Genomic DNA, 14,473 nt, shown 5'->3' on the forward strand with positions numbered 1-14,473 from the left:
GAGAACAGACAGTGCTCATGCTAATACCCACTGTCCCTAGTCTCTGTCCCCACAGCAGATTCCTACTCAGCCTGCAGGAACTCCCAGCCAAGAATCAACTGCCTCAAAATGGGCCTGCACCTTGTTAGCCCCAAGTGGTCCTGCAAAATTGGTAAGCGCTCAACTTGCTCAGTCTAGCCAAGTGAGGAGCTGGCTTGCAAACCGTGGCCTCCAGGGACTAACTCCAAGGCTATCCTTTGATCTCCTTTGAGCCTCTGGCTCCTCTGGCAACTTAACTCTGTTGGTCTCTTTCCCTTTTATAACAGTGCAACAGCTCCCCTTCTCTCTAGGTTTTTTCAGGTGAAATTAATTACCTAGCCTGACTGCCAATAAGCCAGATATTTCTGATGATTTCCCTCTGGTTTCCCTACCATCACCTGCTGGTTTGAACCCCTGCTTTGGACCAGCATTGTAGACTCCCATTTTCTCAAGCCCCCAGTCGACAGGAAGCAGCTATAGAAGAGATTATGTCACCCTTGTCACCAACAAAAATGTTAGGTCTCAGGAGAACATACATCTAGAGATGAGCTCAAGCTAGACTGTAGAAGGATTTCTGGCAGTTGTAGAGAAGCCAGCTTTCCTCAGGAACTTGTGAAACAGGTTTTGTATCTCAGAAGTCCCTCCCCTCAGCTCCTCGCCCTACCCCATAATCCACATGACTTGTCTACCCCATGTTCTCTCACATTCTCTTCGGTTCTATTCTCTTGAGTTCTATTCTCTTGCCTCTCTTTCAAGCAGCCTTGGCCATGCCCAGTCTTTTTCTTTCTCTCTGCTCTAGACTCTTCCAAATGCTCTGGACATTTTCTCTCTCTCGCCTACAATAAAAATCTTTCACCTAATAGAAGAGTCATTTTGGCAGTTCCTAAACTACACCCCTTTGCATACACTTTCTACTCCCCTAGACCTCCCCAAAATAACAAGCTATTGTCAATCCTATTAGCCAAGAACTCTCAAGAACTTAACATTAAGACCCTATTCCTGAAGATGTCACAGAACATGAAAAAAAACAAACAAAAAAAAAAAACAAAACAAGCTCTGTTGGAAGCTTGCTTCACTCTTGAGCTTGCAATTACAGGCATGTGCCAACACATTCAGCTCATACAGTATGTCATGCTAAGAATAACTTTAAAGAATCACCCAGTAAATGCTTGCTAGCTACAATACAAGAGCTGTTACTTGGCTTCCACATCATCCTGTGGCCTCCTTAGTATTGAACTACTTCATTAAGAGACCAGTAGAAGCTGGGTGTGGTGGTTCATGAGGAGGCAGAGGCAGACTGACCTCTAAGTTCCAGGCCAGCCTGGTCTACATGATGAGTTGATGGACAGCCAGGGCTACACAGAGAAACCCTGTATCAAAGAAAAAAAAAAAAAAAAAAAAAAAACAGGAGTATTCTCAGAGAGAAAAAATATCTAACATCCCTATTTCTACCCCCCCTCTCTCTCCTCTCTCTCTCTCTCCTCTTTCTCTCTATTCTTCTTCTTGATCTGATAAAAGAATATCACATTTAAAAAATCTAAAATAAGTAACTTCTTCCAGCAAACACACAAAGAAACCTTCCAATTCCCTTTCGGCATCCTCTTCATTAGCTCTCTATACAAAATAAGACCCCTCTGACCTTCCTCTTCAAAGTGTGAGTTAGAAAAGAGGCTTCTTACCTTTATGTGATTTAAATTCAGATAAGTGTTTAAGCCACCTGCTTACATTTAGAGACATTTAGAGGGACATTCAGGTGTTCATAATGCAAAAGATTTTAGGAGGCAAAACAAATTAAAGAAGCCATTTAAATTTCAGGCAATGTCTCAAATGTCAAGTATTTCTGCCTCCATTTAATGCGCTAGCATTTACCTTTTGCTTCAGCAATCTCTAAAGATGAGGTTTGCAACGTGATTTCTGTTCTTGCTTCCTCTGGGATGACCTCAAGCAGGTCATCGTTAAAGGAATGTTGCCCCAAGAGTGAGGCAAGAGTCCGCCCTGAATTAGTCAAACAGAGCCACCCTCCTGATAACCTCTGCCCCAGTTTCAGAATGTCTTTCACCTTTTCCCTCCTTGTTTTGACTCTTTAAAACAATCTGGATTGTGTGTTGGTAGTAGTGGGGAAGGCGGAGAATGGAGAGTTAACAGGGAGGATTTGTTCCTGGGCAAAGTCCAGATTTTCTTGCAGTCACAGGTTGGGCAGAATGTGATCAGCAGACAAGCTCTCTCTGTGAGGAGAGGGGAAGAGACTTCCCAGGACAAAGGACAGGGGAGCAGAGGTGAATAAGTTGGCCTTGTCTGGCAGTTAATGTGCCTTCCCCTCCCTTTCCATGTAATGCTGGAATTCTTGTTGCACTAATAATTAAGGGATGAAAATATAATTCTAGGAAAGGGTAGAATTCAGTTATAATTAAACATATAATTTAAACATATGTGTAGAAAGTTTTATAATATTTAAGATTTATTTTATTTATATATTGGTATGTGTGTCTGCATGTGTGTGCATGTGTGTGCATGTGCGTGCAGGTGCCTGTGGAAGCCAGAAGAGAGCACCAGTGTAAGGCATCAGAACCCTTGGAGCTGGAGTTATGGGTGCTTGTGAGGTGTCTCTCCAGCCGAAAAGTTTATAATATATAATCTTTAGATATGTGTGTGTTTATATATGTATATCTATACATGTAGATGGTTCCTGAGATATACTTGAAGAGTTTTTTATTTCCTCAATAAGAAGATACATTTAAAGGCTCCTGGTTCCTGCCAGCCAGATCTTGAGAGCAAAGAGTCTCTCCAGAAAGACAGAATTTGTCCCACACAGTAGATGTCCTTCCAACAGGTTCATTATATCAAGAGGCTTAAAATCCTGCATCTATGGGATAAACCTTGAGATAGACACTCGCCTGTTAACCTTTGTCTCCCTTTGTGGACGTTGGAACAGGACACAGTCTGCCATCAGTGCCTGGCCCCCTGTTTGGGTTTGGGAGAGGGAAGCTGGTTTGCAAAGGCAGATTTGGGAGACCAGAAGGGCCAAATTCTCTTCTTAAGATAGCACTGAGAAGTCTTGGAAACCATACCAAGGATCAGTTGGAATACTTTAGGCTAAAAGTGATGGCCTAGGGCGACCTAATGGACGCAACCCTGCAGGTTCCGAGCAGATCTGAGAATTTCAGCGTTGTCACCTAACTAGACGTATGAGCTGCATAGGGTAGTCAGGACTGTGTCTTAGTTTTCTAATATTCAAAATTATGGAAATAATATGTCTTGTGGGCTATGATCCTTTGATAGAGAGGGGCCGCGGGATAGCTCAATGGTGCTGCATAGGCTTAGCATGTTCTAGGCCTTGAGTTCAGTAAATAATACTAAATAATGATGACAATTCCACTGGTCACTGACGAACAGAGGAGGACATGCAGTCCGTTCAGTTTGTCACATATAATTCTCAGCTACATTCCCATCAACAGGACTTGTCCTACCTGCACAAGTCTGTCATAGTCACAGCATCTATAAGAAAGTGGCAAGCCCCCATCTGTGCTTCCCACCTCTCTCTCTCTCTCTCTCTCTCTCTCTCTCTCTCTCTCTCTCTCTCTCCAGGCCTCTGGATTCCCATAGAATGGCAGGTACCACCATTCACACTGCCCCAAGGACTTTACATAGCTCAGGTTTCCGGACTCTGGGACTTCTGCTGCCCATCTGTCTGTTCATGGCACTAATAACTCTTCCAAGAACTCTCTTATCCAATCGGACAGTTCCCCTCAGTTTTCTCCTTGAGTCCCAAACCAGAAACCTATCTGGAAACCTTTGTAGGCACACACAGATGTGCTTCTATGATGATTCTAAAGCCAGTCAAGTTGAAAATGGAAATGTAGTGCTTTTTGTTTGTTTTGGTTTTTGAAACAGGTTTCTCTGTGTACCCCCTGGCTCTCCTGAAACTCACTCTGTAGTCCAGGCTGGCTTTGAACTCAGAGATCCATCTGCCTCTTCCTCTCAAGCTCTGAGATTAAAGTTGTGTGCCTCTGCCTCCGCCTCCACCTCCGCCTCCGCCGCCACCACCACCGCAGCCACCACCCAGTGCTTAAAGATTCAAGATGCCTACAACACTTTGAACCATTGTGTTTACAAAACAAGAAGGTTAATGCCTTGGTTCCGCAAAAGATAGAACATCCCAGTGTGAACATCATGCCAAAGAAGAAAGGGCTGCCTATCATCCTTGGGGACCCTTGAGTGGGTCCTGCATAGACTAGGGGAACAGGCTACAAGGGTCTCCAACCTCACTTCTTGTCCAGTAAGTGAACTTTAAAATTCCAATCTTGTTTAACTAATACTAGTTTGGTTTTAAGGCTGGCTAAGGGCAGTTAGTCTAATCTATCCTGCTTCTCAGCATCACCAGTTGGGGGTTATTAGCCCCCAAAGAGTTACAGTTCTGAGCGCGGGGTTAGAAGAGGCATCTGGAGGTGTTGTCCCGTGTTTTGTATGGGCAGTGATGGAGGGGCAGTCAACCTTGCTGTTTCAGACAGACTTCCTGGTAGGGTCAGAGACAAGTCAGATGAGTCAGTCAGCTAGTGTCAAAGGGTTGCAGAGCCAGCTGTTAGTTAGACTTAAGGCCTTTTCACCAGTTTGGGAACTTCTCATTGGGTATTTTTCTTCAGAAAAATAAACCCCATTCAACTCCCCCTTTCTCAGAGGCCTGAGGTTCCGTTGAGGTAAATATGATTCCCGCTCTTTAGCTTTCACACAACAATCAATACAGCAGACTTCTGACACCAGATTTCTCCACAAGCCAAGCAGTGGGTACCAGCCTGGTGTCTTCTAATCCAGGTTGGCCCTGACTCTGTCTCCTTCAAGATCACATCAAACCTCAGAGTTTGAAGACAGTCCCCAAAGCTGCTGTCTGCCCACCTCCCAGAGGCCAGGTGAAAGTCCCACTGTGTGTCCGACCTACTGGCTACAACTTGAATTCTCACAATTCCTCCTCAGGACTCAGAGAAACACTTACATTGTCGTTTTATTATTTATTATTACATTGTCATATTAATATGTGAGAAATGCAGAGAAACAGGCATCAGGCGGGAAACGGAATTTTGTGTATTTTCTGAGATTGCCAGTTCTAAGAACCTACATGGAATAGGTCCAACTATTCCAACACTTCCTGAACCCAGTCCTTTTGGATTTTGATGAAGCCTCTGTTTCATAGACAGGATTGCTAATAGGCTAATGGGAACCCCAGCTCTCAAGACTCAATGGCCCGGGCATTCTTCCTGATTGGTTGTGTGTGCATGGCATTCTCCTCTCCGGAGTACAGTTAAGATCCCTCGAGTTTTATCATTAACAAAGGAAAATTGGAGATCAGAGTGTCTTTATGGGCATCACCAAGACAGAGAGGCAGAGAAAGATTGCCATGTTTTTAGTTTCTGTGAGTCACCTGGAGGAAGTGAAACTCTAGTCTGTATGGTCTGCCTTGGAGAGAATGCTATGAACCAGGAACCATGGACAAAGGCCAGGAAACGTGAGAATCCCAGAGGGGTTTCCGGGCGGTTGATACTGTTGGGGCTCGTAAATTCTTACGTCCATATCCAGGACGATCATTTATTAGTTTTGCAATCATCCTCTAATCACACCGAGACTTTTTTTTAAATTCAGAAGGTCAGACATTTTCATAAAAGTGCGAGAGATCCTATAGGTCTCTCTGTATTTGCCTGTGTGGGCCACAGGAGGGTGCTCTGATGAATCTGTGTTCAGCGAGTGACAATACCCTTAGGATCCAGAACAATGGGAATCTAACTAGAGAAACCAGATGGCTGAATTAGAATCCAGCTTTAGTTTCCCAGGCTGTCTGTCTTGGCCATCAGCATCTAGAGTATCAACAGGCTGACAGAGAGTTGCTCTGGGAAAGAGGAGAGGAAGACTCCTTGTGCCTAGGAACGGTCAGAGAGAAACCTCAAGTTTCAAATCTATGCAGCCTCCCACCCCTTTTGTCCTGATTATTATCCAGAAACTAGTCACGAGGTGATCTTTTAGAGATTACTGTGCAGATAATGAGCGAGAAGCTTCATGAATCAGGTTTGAAATCATCTCATTACTCAGCCCTTCTGATGCCCGTGGACAGAAGTATCTGTTTGTTCCTTCATTCCTTTGTTCAGGACAGGGTCTCACATAGCCCTGGACAGCTTCAAACTCTCTAAGCTGCAAAACATGGCCCTGAACTTCTGATCCTTATCATCTTTTCCCCAGTGTTGTGAACTGCCCTGGTGCTGTTTGTATTTTGATGCTAATTCTGTTTCCTCAAGAGGGGCTGCCCCAACTCAGATGATTTCCGTGTGAACCTTCTCCCCATTTTAACTGGGTCAAATAAAGACTAGAGCCTGTGATTGGGCAGGGGAAGGGAAGGACGGGGCTGGAAGTTTTAGAGGGGAAGAGAGGAAGAAGGAGGGAGAGACAAGGAGATGGAGGAGACAAAAGAAAACAGAGGAAGAGGAGGTGGGAGGAAGATGGAGCAGAACCAAGTGGCCTGGAGAAGCCACAAGTAACAGGCATCTCATAGCTGGGGAACAGAGTAGTGTAGTGGTGAATCTGCCCAGTCTAGGCATGCAGCTTATAAATATAACTGAGTTGTGTGTTCTTTGCACGGGTTTATTGGGGTTGGAGATTTACTACAACACCCAAGTGCTGGGATTGCAGGCACAGACCACACTCAGTTTTACACAGAGCTAAGTACTGAACGCAGGATGTGGTGCAGGCTGAGCACGTTCTCTACCAACTGAGCGCCATCTTGACTCCCGGAGGAAGTATTTGGTGAATGGGGAAGACATTGAATATCTGTACTATCCATAACTGAGGAGAGAGGAGAGGAAGATGAAGGTGTGGAGTCAACAGAGAAGGAGAGAGCCTGACTGGCAGGAATTTACTTGTCGCTTCCCATTGTGTGGCAGCAGATCATGGGTCAAACAAGTGTCACTGTAGTCCTTCAGACCAGCCAAGTGCTTTATTCTCTATGTCCAGGTTCCCTTCCTTCAGCCTTGAGGTCCCTTTGGGCTAAAAGTCATAGCCATAGCTTTACAATATTGTTGGCTGTGTGGCCTTTTCCTGTCGTAGGCTGGGCTCATACCATGGGCAATCTGCTTAAACTGGTTTGGTATCAAAATACCATACATAAAGTTTCACCAAAAGCTTTCCAAGGCTCGAGAGACTTTGCTAGAATTCTTTGAGTCTATTTCTCAAAATGTTACTCTTGTGTGGCTTTTGACAAGACTCTGTCACAGAATGCCCCCTAAAGAGTCAAAGCTCCCTATCAGTCACAGAGACCTGCTAGAAAACCTTGAGGCATTTACTTTTGTCTCAGCATAAGTCTGGCATAGCCAGACTGTAGGTGTGATTGAACCACATAATGGCCTAGCTTCCATAAAGTACCAAGTCTCCTTCCCACCTGGATGTTAGTCTATTTGCTATGGTAGAGCAGACCCAAAATTCCATTGCTAGATTAGAGAGGAGGGTGTATGCAGCTCCGACGATAGTGACACCCAAGGTCCTATCCAGGCAGCTGACTTCGAATCTACTTCCCTTGTAAATCTGTAAGTCTTTAGTTCGCATTTAGAACTGAAAGAGGAGGAAGGGAAGGAAGAAAGAGAAGAGGAGGAAGAGGGAAGAGGGGAGGAAGAAGACAATCAGGAACTGGGTGAGCTCAGTAAGTGGAGAGCGTATTCAGTATGCATGAAGGGCTGGACCTCCTGATGGAGTAGTGGTCCTGCAGCCTCAGCAATCAGAAGGTAGAAGCAGACAAGAGGATCCGAAGTTCCAGGTCATTCTCAGCTATGACAATGGTCATTTCAAGGTCAGTTTGGGCACATGGGACCTTACCTCAAAAGGAAAATTTAAATACATAAAAGAAAAAAAGAATCAATACCTTTCTTATCATAAAGTTTGGTTAACATATCTACTTCTGATTCCCAGGGGCTCCCAACTAAACCTGCAAAATGACCGAGGGGCCTTCATTCTTCCTTTCTGTACACCGTCTGTTTATATCCCCTTTCTGTTTTAGCTCTTTGCTAGAAATGTCGAAGAGCCCTGAGAGTTTGCCTTACATATAATTTAAGTTAGCTGGCCACAGCTTCAGGCTGGCAGCAGGACATGAGATTCTTGGTCATGGACAAGGTCTTAATGATTCATCCCAACTGCAGTAGGCATGTACTGGCATTTGTACTTATTTCCGAAGCTTTAACTCCCACAATGTACCAAAAGGAAGTCCAGATATCACCAGACACTCACACCATGGTCAGTGTTACAAGAGAGAAACCCTGAGCTTAGGAGACTGGAACCTTTCATCATAGACAGCAACAAGCATGTCTACTTACTCTACCGAGAGGCATCAATTCTCTCCTTTGGAGTTCTTTGTTCTACAAATATCCTTAAAGCAGAAGTTTATAACAATGGCAGTCATAAAAGACTGGTTCACACAGAGATATGGATTAATTTACAACACATTGTAAGTTTAAAAGGCCAGACATGTAAGACTTACATAATTTATGATTATATTTATATGAAACCTAGAAAATGATAAATTATAGTGACAAAAAAGTAGATTGGGTTTTTCCAGGTCTGAGGGAATGGGATTGACTTCTTATGATTGCAAGAAAACATTGGGAGTTGACCATTTTTTCATGTTTTTTTTATTGGATATTTTTTATTTACATTTCAAGTATTGTCCCCTTTCCCGGTTTCCCATTCATAAACCTCCATCCCGTGCCCCTCCCCTTCTTCTATGAGGGTGTTGTAAGGCTTGAAGTGAGTCTTAACTACCAGGACAGCCCCCAAGTGAGACATAAGAATGGAGTTCGATACAAATGCAAGAGGTTTATTTTTCGAGAGCGTCAGGGTCAACCTTCAATCAGCCCCTCATGGCAAATGACTAGAAGGCAAGCCTGAATATCTATAACAAGCAGTTTTTTTATACTTTTTAGGGGTACAGGTAACATCAGCAAGGTTACAGTTTAAACTCATTGGCTAAGCATATTGACTTTTGAATCTATTGGCTAGCAAGCATATGACATGCATTCACACTCTATCTGGGACCAGAGGGCCAGGTGACTATCAGTCAGTAACTTCTGCAGTTTTTCAAGAACGTCCCTGCTCTTCCTGAGAACTGTGGGTGGAGAATGGAACTTGGCCTAACCTTGACCCAAGGCAGGAAGCTGATACTTGGCCTAGACTTGGCCTGAGGTGGTGGGTATAAAGCTGGCAAAAGCCCCTAGGGTCCTTCACAGGAACCACATAACCGGGGGGGTTGAGCCTTGGCAGGACCAAGGGTTTCTCCTCCCATTGGTGCCCAACAAGGCCATCTTCTGCTACATATGCAGCTGGAGCCATGAATCTGTCCATTTGTACTCTTTAGATGGTGGTTTAATCCCTGGGAGCTCCGGTTGGTTGGCATTGTTGTTCTTATAGGGTTGCAAACCCCTTCAGCTCCTTCAGTCCTTTCTCTGACTCCTCCAATGGGGACCCTGTTCTCAGTTCAGTGGTTGGCTGTGAGCATCCCCCTTTGTATTTGTCATGCTCTGGCAGAGTCTCTCAGGAGACAGCTATATCAGGCTCCTATCAGCATTCACTTCTTGGCATCAGCAATATTGTCTGTGTTTGGTGACTATATATATATATATATATGGGCTGGATCCCTGGGTGGGGCAGTCTCTGGATGGCCTTTCCTTCAGTCTCTGCTCCAAACTTTGTCTCCATATTTCCTCCTATGAATATTTTTGTTCCCCCTTCTAAGAAGGACTGAAGCATCTGCACTTTGGTCGTCCTTCTTCTTGAGCTTCATGTGGTCTGTGGGTTGTATCTTGGGTAATCTGAGCTTTTGGGCTAATATCCACTTATCAGTGAGTGCATAGCATGTGTGTTTTTTTGTGATTGGGTTACCTCACTCAGGATGATATTTTCTAGTTCCATCCATTTGTCTATGCAGTTCATGAAGTTATTGTTTTTAATAGCTGAATAGTACTCCATCGTGTAGATGTACCACATGGGCACTGGGAAAAATTTCCTGAACAGAACACCAATGGCTTATGCTCTAAGATCAAGAATCAACAAATGGGACTTGATAAAATTACAAAACTTCTGTAAGGCAAAAGACACTGTCATTAGGACAAAATGGCAGCCAACAGATTGGGAAAAGATCTTTACCAATCTTACATCTGATAGAGGGCTAATATCCAATATATACAAAGAACTCACGAAGTTAGACTCCAGAGAATCAAAAACCCTATTTAAAAAATGGGGTATAGAGCTAAACAAAGAATTCTCACTGAGGAATGCCGAATGGCTGAGAAACACCTAAAGAAATGTTCAACATCCTTAGTCATCAGGGAAATGCAAATCAAAACACCCCTGAGATTCCACCTAATACCAGTCAGAATGGCTAAGATAAAAAACTCAGATGACAACAGATGCTGGGGAGGATGTGGAGAAAGAAGAACACTACTCCATTGTTGGTGGGCTTACAAACTGGTACAACCACTCTGGAAATCAGTCTGGAGGTTCCTCAGAAAATCGGACATAGTACTACCTGAGGACCCAGCTATACCCCTCTTGGGCATATACCCACAAGATGCCCCAACATATAACAATGACATATGCTCCACTATGTTCATAGCAGCCTTATTTATAATAGCCAGAAGCTGGAAAGAACCCAGATGTCCCCTAACAGAGGAATGGATACAGAAAATGTGGTACACTTACATTTTTCATGTTTTAATTAACTGGTGGAGTTTATTAGGGTAAATTTATATACAGAAAGGGCATACAGGGCTATTATATGTAAGTGGTATTAATTATACTAAGACTGTTGTATAACTAACACCCATTTCTAAAACCCTTTCATCATATCAAACAGAAATCATGTATGCATTAAACAGTAACTCCTCATTCTCATAGGTGACTGCTACTGCTTATCAATTATAGCTAAATGCAGATGACTTTATAAAATGCATTTCCTCTGTGTAGTCCCTGTGGTAAAGGGCCTCCCTCAGGCTAAGGTGTTTTTAAAACTTTTGCATAACCCCATTGGGAGTTTCCCTTGTCTCTGTACCAGCTTGCCTTGGCCATTGACTGTCACTTTTCTTTCCCAGAATGTCCACAGACAACCGACAAATGTTTCCCCAGGTTGTTTGAAATTTTATTCCATGACACACACCCTTACAGCTACACAGTTTTTTTTTTCTCTAGCTAGTCATGTCTCAGTACGTCTTTTAACCCAACTCAACCTGCCAGCATCTATCTTTGAATATGTACAGAACACAGACATGGACAGATTGACAGACAGGCATGCAAGGGGAGGGTGGGGGAGAGAGAGAGAGAGAGAGAGAGAGAGAGAGAGAGAGAGAGAGAGAGAGAGAGATGCCCATGCCTTAACCATAGCTTTCTCCCTTCAACAGTGTGACACAGTCTATGTTGTGTCTTCTCATATTTTTGACCATTTCCCTCCTTAAGAGCCAGACTTCATGCTTATGTTTGTAAATGACATAGAATTCCAGGTCAAAGAAAAACAAGTCTTCATCTTAAAAGAGGTAAAATAACCTTCATGAGTCTGAGGCCAGTTTGGACTTTATAGCAAGATTCCATTGGAGGTTAGGGGGAGAAGAAGAGAGAAGGGAAGGTAGAGGGAAGGAGGAAGAAGAGGAGGAAGAGAGGTAGAACAGGGGAGGGGGAGGGGGAAGAGAAATCCACTTTGTATGCCATTCTTCCTGATGTGCCTTTAAATGTACACTTCCAAGACCCAAACATCTTCTATCCTGTCTTCTGCTCGCTGCACATCTGCAACTCGAAATCTGACTTGTGTTGTAAGTTCAGGGTGGGAAGTAAAAATATATCTGTCCTTTTGGATCCCCCTCATCCTTCCTTTCCCAAAGGCCCAAAACCAATGCTTCCTCCCCAATTCTCCATTAGACTAAGGAGATGTTATGGTTCAAAGCAAAATCCTTTCTTTCACAGAGATTCTGTAAAAAACCCATTGTGCAGGGTATGGTTAAGGGAATGACTATTTAAAACTCACTCCTCATTTCTTAGCCTGAGGTAGCAAGGTTTGAAAGCAGGAGGTTAAGGAAAGAAAAGAATATTCTTAGTCAAGGGAGCGTGAAGACCAGACCCGCAGCAGGTCAGATACCTCCAAGGAAGCTGGACATCTGTCTGCCCACTCTGAACCTCCATCGAACCTGTAGTGCTGAATCCTCCATCAGGCAGTTCAGAGACTTATAAAGGCAATAGGAACACTATCCCTGCAAGTACTTGGGGGTCACTCCTCCATGTTCAATATTCTAGTATTTAAGATCAAAAAACAATTGAGGCAGAGAACTGACCCTTGTGGACAGGCAGGAAGATTAATCCATAGTAGAGAAGTTAGAAGAAGGTCAGAAGAAACTCCTTCTAAGATCTAAGGACAGGGCAATGTTAATAATAAGTGTAAGAGAGATGGCTCAGCAGTTAAGAACATTGATTGCTCTTCTAGAGGACCAGGGTTCAATTCCCAGCATTTATATGATAACTAACAACCATCTCTAACTCCAGGTCAGGAACACTGATGCCCTCATCTGACCTCTGTGGGCATCAGACACATACCTGTGGTACAGATACACATGCAGGCAAAATACTCATACATATGTGTTGTGGTTTGAATAGCTATGGCTTCCACAGCCTCATGTGTTTAAATGCTCGGGTCATAGGGAATTGGTGCTATTTGGAGGTGTGGCCTTGCTGGAGTAGGTATGGCCTTGTTAGAGGAAGTGTGTCATTGTGAAGGTGGGCTTTAAGGTCTCCTATGCTCAAGCTGTACCCAGTATGGTATACGGTCTCCTCCTGTTGTCTTCAGATGTAGAATTCTCAGCTCTTTCTCCAGCACCATGTTTGCCTGCATGCCACCATGCTTCCCACCATGAAAATAATGGACTAAACCTCTGAAACATAAGCCAACCCCCAATTAAATGTTTTTCTTTATGAGTTGCGTTAGTCATAGTTTCTCTTCATAGCAATGAAACCCTAAGACAATATGAAATAAAAAATTAAAACTAAATAATAGTAATAGTAGTAGTAGTAACAGTAGTAGTAGTAGTAGTAGTAGTAGTAGTAGTAGTAGTAGTATCATCTCTATGAGGTGTTACAATGAAGTAAAGTCCTCATTGCACTTCTGGAAAAGTCACAGTATTTTGGAACAAAACCATCATGTGTAATAAACTTTGGTTTTCACCACATTGTCATCTCAACTACTCCTGGGTAGAGGTACCTTTATTTTTTTTTTCTTTTTTCTTTTTTTCAGAGCTGGGGACCAAACCCAGGGCCTTGCGCTTGCTAGGCAAGCGCTCTACCACTGAGCTAAATCCCCAACCCCATGTAGAGGTACCTTTAAGAGGAAGGGATGATGCCTAGAATTCTAGTGAATAACAGCAGTTAAACCATCTGAGATCCACAGAAGAATGGGAGGAGGCCAAGGAAGACACAATTACTATTGAAAAACAGCTCCTGACGGACCACTCAAGAACACAAGACAAAGTCTTTCCAAACCCTTAAAGAGAACTATGACCTCTCAGGAGAAGCTGGCTTCTGAACCGCAGATGGACCGCAGCCATACATCTTACTCCACCCCAGACGGGATGGAAGAGACAATTGTCCTATGTGTGTCAAAGATCAAGACCACATATTCCAGAGTGTGGTCTCGAGTAAGCACATAAAGAGCGCACTACCAAATCTCTATCAAATAAAGCTCAAAAGGCTGGGAAAATGTCTGATTAACAAAAGGATACAACTCCAATATGGAAACAATACTTTCAGGCCAGAAAAAAAAATAATAAATGATAACAATGTGAAAAGGATAGTTTACCTCCAAGTAGAATATACCAAGAAGGGTCTATGTATAAAGGAGTTGACTGTCCATGTGTGATTTAAGGAAAATGAAAGGTATAATTCAGTTATCTGGGGCTAACTGTAGCTCAAATTACAACTTCTAACACTAAAACAATTAGAGAGGAGGCTGCAGGGGCCCTGAGCAGATTAGGTCAGGAGAGCATTCGACTTCATTCTAAAGACAGCCTGTCATAGGCAGTCACGCAGTGAGTAACTCAGGGCAACAAATACTTTGAACTTTCCTTCCCTTTCTAATCTCTGCCAAACTTTCCCCAGGTTGAACCCTAATGGGAGCCAAAGGACATGGAGGCCAGGATGTTGAACCACACAGTGATCACACTGGCAGGGAGAAAGTTAGGTGGAGGAGGAGGGAGTGCCAATGAAGTACAATCAGTATGTAAGCCACACCGGGGAAAATGATACGAATGAATGAATCACAGAGGAGTGGCTGCCCATAGGCCTAATGGCCACCAGGACTGACTCCTTCTCTTCAGTTCACTCAGTTCATAACTTGAGTCCTGGATGTGCCTGGGTGAACGAAGCTCGAGTCTAGCTGTTCTGCTACACGGTTATCTGGAGATCT

This window comes from Rattus norvegicus, chromosome 2, assembly GCF_036323735.1.
Source record: "Rattus norvegicus strain BN/NHsdMcwi chromosome 2, GRCr8, whole genome shotgun sequence".
Taxonomy (NCBI): domain Eukaryota; kingdom Metazoa; phylum Chordata; class Mammalia; order Rodentia; family Muridae; genus Rattus; species Rattus norvegicus.